The sequence below is a fragment of the Tupaia chinensis genome, unplaced genomic scaffold, assembly GCF_000334495.1.
Source record: "Tupaia chinensis unplaced genomic scaffold, TupChi_1.0 Scaffold000275_1, whole genome shotgun sequence".
Taxonomy (NCBI): domain Eukaryota; kingdom Metazoa; phylum Chordata; class Mammalia; order Scandentia; family Tupaiidae; genus Tupaia; species Tupaia belangeri.
Genome location: NW_006159757.1, coordinates 77,355 through 83,652, shown reverse-complemented (window position 1 = coordinate 83,652; position 6,298 = coordinate 77,355). Strand labels below are relative to the sequence as shown.

The window sequence follows — 6,298 nt, the reverse complement described above, 5'->3', positions numbered from 1 at the left end:
CATTGCTGTGGCCACAGGGCTCCTGCGGAGCTGGGAGATGGTCCAGTGGGTGGGCACTGGTGCCAGCACCAAGGGAGAAAATGTGCAGTAGGCCGCCTGCAGGTCAGAGCTCAGTGTCTGCAAATGGTCCACAAATGAAGAGCCTGCTGCCTCCCCTTGGCAGGAGGATGACTGGGGGCTGGGTGTGGGAGGCAGGATCTCAGAGTCATATTGCAGGAGCTGAGCCATGAAGCCAAAGTCCGACGAGATCACACTCCTCCTCTGCTTGATACGATCAAAGGCCTTCTTCAGGAGGAACTGCTTAGTCTTCATGAGGTTAAGTCATGCAGATGGGAGAATGGAGACTCCAACCTCACAGTGTACCAGGCCCTTGCCTCCCTTTTCCCTGACACAATCAATGAAATCTATTGCTTCTAGAATGTAGGAGCAAATGTCAGCCATGTGGCTGTCTTTCACGAGGAAGTGTAGGTGGGTCGTGCAGGCCTCGGAGGTCCGCAGGGAAACATTTGGCAGGGCTGTGACGTGCAGGTTGGCGAGGAGCTCGCACTTGGATATGTGGTAGGCACTTCGAGGTAGGGAAGGGAAGGATTTCAACTGCGCCTCCCCGGTCATAAGCTGGCCGGTAGCTGATGTTTAGCTCCGATTTCCCACCTCGGCTGATGAGGGCTCTCTCGCTTTCAGTCTTCTCTTGTGAAACGGGTTTTACATCCACACAACACTGCGGACACTCCCGAGTAGAAGGTCTCTATCTCCCTTGGAGGAAGTAGACCCTAGCCCGCAGGCGAGCAGCGAGGTGTGCACGACGACGTGCGCGGCTCGCCGGTAGCTGATGTTTAGCTCCGATTTCCCACCTCGGCTGATGAGGGCTCTCTCGCTTTCAGTCTTCTCTTGTGAAACGGGTTTTACATCCACACAACACTGCGGACACTCCCGAGTAGAAGGTCTCTATCTCCCTTGGAGGAAGTAGACCCTAGCCCGCAGGCGAGCAGCGAGGTGTGCACGACGACGTGCGCGGCTCTGTCCTTGCGCAGCTTCTGCCAGTGGCAGCTGCCCAGGTGGAGCACGACCCGGGGGCCGCCGCAGCCCCGTAGAGTTGCGGTTGACTTGCAGCGAGCCGCGCCTGCCCGAGGTGGTGAAGGCCGGGCAGGTCCGCAGTGGAGCACCGCGCAGCGCGCCGCCGCCTCCTGACCGAGCATCTTGCGCAGCTGGGGCCGATCGAGCGACATGACCTTCATGCTGCCGCCACCACCCAGTGGCCTCGTGCCGCGCGCCCCGCGGGTGTCCACAGCCAGCGTGCCGCTGGCGAGGCTCGGGAGGGCGACCCGCAGGGCTGCAGCCGACCCACGGAGCCCCGCGCTGGCGCGGCCGCGCGACTCCTTTCCTGCCCCGTAAGCTCGGAAAGAACCGGCCTGGCCACTCGCTAAGCCGGCGGTTCCCCACACAGTTATTCGGTTTGTGTGGCGCTATCTACAAAGTATAGGGGAAAAAAAGGAAAAGGGGTGCGAGCAATGATCTGTTAGCAAAAGGCTCACAATCTGGTCAGAGAAATGGAAAGCTCAGGACGGGTGCCTAAGAAATCAGGCCGAGGACAGGGAAGGAGTGGACAGGGAAGGAGCGCAGGAAGAGAGAAGGCAAAGGAGGCTGGAATCAGACGATTGCTTGCGGGGAAGGGGAGGTGCGGTTGTCAGTCTAAGTCGCTCTAAAATGTAGAAAGAAAAAGACTCTTTGGAAAATTTTGTACTTTCATGATCCTACAGGTATACTTTCATCTTGACATTCATATCAATTTACATTACATAATACATATAAATACGTATTAAATAGTTCAATGTTTGTGACTGAAAATAATACATATGTATTGTAGAAAATTGGAAGAAACCGAAATAAATGTTTTTGGGAGGGGCAGTAATTTGTTATAGGGCAGGTGACAGAGACCGAGAGAGAAAGAGAGACATGGAGAAAGCACCCCCAACAGGGGATGGCCACGCTGCAGACCCTTCTCCATTCTCCTCTTGGGACCCTAGGCACATACACCATGTGCCTGGCATGTTTTCAAATCAGCAGTTCTGAGACTCGAACCACACAGTCCACTCTGTGGGATCCAGTTGCCTTAACCACCACACCACTGACTGGCCCTAGAAAGAATGTTAAAAAACTGAAAATTTACATATGCTCCTGTCCCTGATGAGAAAAACCATTGCTAAACTTCCATGTGCTTTTCCCCATTGATATATAGTTGGAATATATACATGTTATATTGGTATACACATTTATATATTTTACAAAATGTGTGTCATACTGGGACCAGCAGTTAGCGTAATGGCTATGTCGCTGGACTGTCATGTAGTCGACCACAGTTCGAGTCCCAGACCCGGTGGCTTAAACTCACGCTGGGTACATGTGTGTGCGTGCCCAAGATCCTGAGAGGAGAATGGAAGAGAAGGGATTGCGGCGTGGCCATCCCCCCTGGGGGGTGATTTCTTGCTTTCTGTCTGTCTCTCTCTGTCTGTCTGGCGATCGAACGCACCCTATAGCAAATACCCCTCCAAAAAAAAAAAAAATGTGTGTCATACTGAATACATTTATCTTTTACAAATGCACACTGCCTTCAACCTAGTCACAAGCTGAGTTAATGTTTAACAAGAGTCGCCCTATCTTTTGAAGCCAGACATTGACTTCTCTGCAGCCTTAAAAAGACCCAGGATCAGAAAACAAACCGGGAAGTTCCATGGAGGATTTAACAAAAGTTTAATATCAGAGAGTAACTTAAAAACAGGTAAAGGATCAGGGGAGATAGATCCTTACTCATGTGTAGCTGCAGACTCTGCCCCTTCTCACAGGAATCTGGAACTTTCAAAAGGTAATGCTGATAGGCCTAATATTAGGACATATTTTGGGAGCAACAGGTTATCAGGGGAAGATGTGAATGCCCTGTATTTCAGGTCAGGGGGAGAGAGTCATCTGGCTGTGATGCAACCACCTTAACGTCAAAGGTTGTTAGTTTTTCCTCTGAAAGGCTAGTCATGCCAGGCAGGTATAGTGCAGTATCATAATGGCTACAGTAACTGCCTCGGGTACAAATTTTTTTTTTTGAGAGGTTTTTTTTTTTTTTTGCTATGGGGCGCGTGCGCTCACCAGACAGACAGAGAGAGACAGAGAGACAGAAAGCAAGAAATCACTCCCCAGGAGGGATGGCCACACCGCAATCCCTTCTCCTTGGGATTTTGGGCATGCACGCACACACGCTCAGCGTGAGTTTTAAGCCACCGGGTCCGGGACTCAAACCGCAGTCGACTACATGGAAGTCCAGCGACATAGCCATTACACTAACTGCTGGTCCCTTGGGTAAAAATTTAAAAACAATTTAACTTCAGTGAAAATTTCTGGTCAGGGTTAGTAGAGGTTCTAGGGCTAGGAAAGGGAAAAGGTACAAAGATGGCATTAGTTTTTACCACATGGACTCAGTTTGGGACACTCACACAATAGACCACCAACAGAGGGTTGTTTCTTTCATCCACATTGAAAATCTGTTTACTGCACGCTTTATGTTAGGAAGGTGGCTTCTTCCCTTAACTTCATAACCAACTTCTGCTAGCTTCAAGATTGTCTTCTGCATGTTCCGTACATATCTAAGCCTTCATAGAATCGAAGGCTTCATTGCTCTGGGCTAGGCTATGGCTTAAAGAATGTGACTGATTTGATCTTCTATCCAATAAAAATTTCCATATTGGCAGTGAAGCTTTTTCACTTTTTTATCATTCATACCCTTACCAGGGAGCACTTTCAATTTCCTTCAAGAACTTTTCCTTTGCATTTATGACTTGGCTAACTGTCTGGTAGAAGAGGCCTGCCTTTTAGCCTCTCTTGGCTTTGAACCTTCCTTCCTCACTAAGCTTAATCATTTTCAGCTTTTAATTTAAAGTGAGGGGTGTGTGACTTTTCCCTTACTGGAACACGTAAAGGCTGTTGTTGGGTTTCTTGGCTTCATTTCAATACTGTTGTGTCTCATGGAAAAGAGACCCCTATGGAAGGGGAGAGACAGGAATGGCCAAGTGGTGGAGTAATAAAAACACACACATTTATTAAGTTTGCCTTACACTGGTGGATTTATGGCACCCCAGAAAAATTACAATAGTAACATCAAAGATCGCTGATGACACATCATCAGACATGATAATAATGAAAAAAGTTGAAATCTTGTGAGAATTATCAAAATGTGACACAGCAATATAAAGTGAGCACTCTGTGTTGGAAAAATGATGACAAAGACTTACTTGACATAGTGAGATAGGAGTTAGACCCCATTTACAGGTAGATAGGGTAAGAGCTCCCAAAGGAAGTTACTATGTTTTTCTTTTTCTTAAATCACTCAGACTATCATGCAACTATTTTCTAAAGCCCATTTCTTTTTCAGAAAGCCAGTCCATTGCTCAGACTAATAGATAAATGAAGGCTCTGTGTTTTTCCTCTATAATCTGGTTAATGTATAATATACGTCCCCTTTTCACGTCTCTTAAGAATGTATGACTCCTTGCTATTAAGTCAGAATATAAGGATATTGAGCACACAGATAGGGGAAAGGCCCAAGATGGAGTAACAATGGCTGAGGTTTCACAGTCTGAAGCTGACTACATTGGGACTGAAAGCAACTGTAACTAGGAGCAACAGTTCTGAATTAGTAACTTTATTCTAATGAGAAGTACAGAACTCTATGGTCTGCTGACCACATGAAGAATAGGGTAATAAATCACTCAGACTATCATGCAACTATTTTCTAAAGCCCATTTCTTTTTCAGAAAGCCAGTCCATTGCTCAGACTAATAGATAAAAACCCCTTGCCTCCAGCTCCTCTTCAGCAACCCACTTGGGACCTCTTCCTACTTGGGAGCTTTGTTCTTCTTTTCCTGTCTTATAAACTCCACTTTGCTATCCCCTCTCTATGTACTCATCTCTAATTCTTCATGAACATCAGATGAGAACCAGCACAGGTTTTGGGTCTGATCACCCGCACTCCCACGTCAATAGGGTTGCTACAAATCTTCATTTTGTAAAAAACAATGCCTCTTGAACCACAATAAAACCAAGTGCAATAAAACAAGGTATACCTATACTGAAAACTGCACTCAAAGTCATATATTTATGATATTACATAATCTACATTTTTTAAAAATTGTATTTTCTATCATAATAACTACATAATCAAACTAAAATTTTGGAAATAGAAATGTACTAGGAAAAGAGAAGAGAAGCTACCTTGCCCATAGAGATAAGTATTCGTACCATTTTAATGGGATCTTCATGTACCAGGTTTTTTTTTAATACACTTTAAAATTTTTTCTATAGGGGACATGTGCTTGCTAGAGAGAGTCAGACAGAAAGAAAGCAAAAGAAAATGAGAAAGTATACCTCAGTTGGGATGGCCACACCACAATCCCTTCTCTTTCATTCTCCTCTCAGGATTTTGGGCATACACACACACACACAAGCCTGGTGTAATTTTCAAGCAGCCTTGTCCAGGACTCAAACTATGCAATCACCTATGTGAGACGTAGCTACCTTAACCACCATACCATTGACTGGCCCAGTACATATACTTCTAGCTATACTCTATAGAAAAATCATGGTTTCTGCTTTTTTTCCACTTGATGTTAGATCAAGAGCATTGTTCTTATCTTTACATGTCTTTGAACAAAAAAAATTTTGAGAGCTGCCTAATAGTCCACCTTAAGCACATGAATCATTTACCAATTCTCCTACTATATATCATTTAGATTATTGTCATATTTTCACAGTAATAAATAATAACCTCAAACAAGTTCTCTTCATGCATGTCTGGTTCTTTTGTGAAATTAGGTTACCAAAGGTGGAATTATACTAAAAAATAAAAGAATATAAATGTTTTAAAGCATTCAAAAACCTATTATTTTTAAAAGAATTTTTTATTTAACTTTTTTTACTTATTTGCTTATTTTAGAGGGACAGAGTAAGAGAGAGAGAGGGAAAGTGAGAAGCCAAACCACTAGGTCTGGGACTCCTACCATGGTTGGCCACTTGGGAGTCCAGCACCCTTAACCACCATGCCACCTGCCGGCCCCCCAAAACATATTATTATTAATTTACTTTGTAGGATGGCCATGAGGTTCACAATACTACTAACAGTTAGTTATGTGGGACCCAGCGCCACCTGCTGGCCCTGCCTGAATTAATTCTTCATGAAAATATACCAAAATATAGCCATTCGGCATGAAAAAAAAAAAAAGTATAAAAAGCAATATAGGAAGCCGGCGCGGGGCGCGCC

At 45.1% G+C, this 6,298-nt stretch overlaps 1 pseudogene; it reads right to left on the bottom strand.

Moving 5' to 3' along the window:
• LOC102476191 (dual specificity protein phosphatase 5 pseudogene) overlaps window positions 1-1,250 on the bottom strand; it is a 3,925-nt pseudogene extending 2,675 nt beyond the window's left edge.
• Between the last annotated feature and the right edge of the window lie 5,048 nt (window positions 1,251-6,298).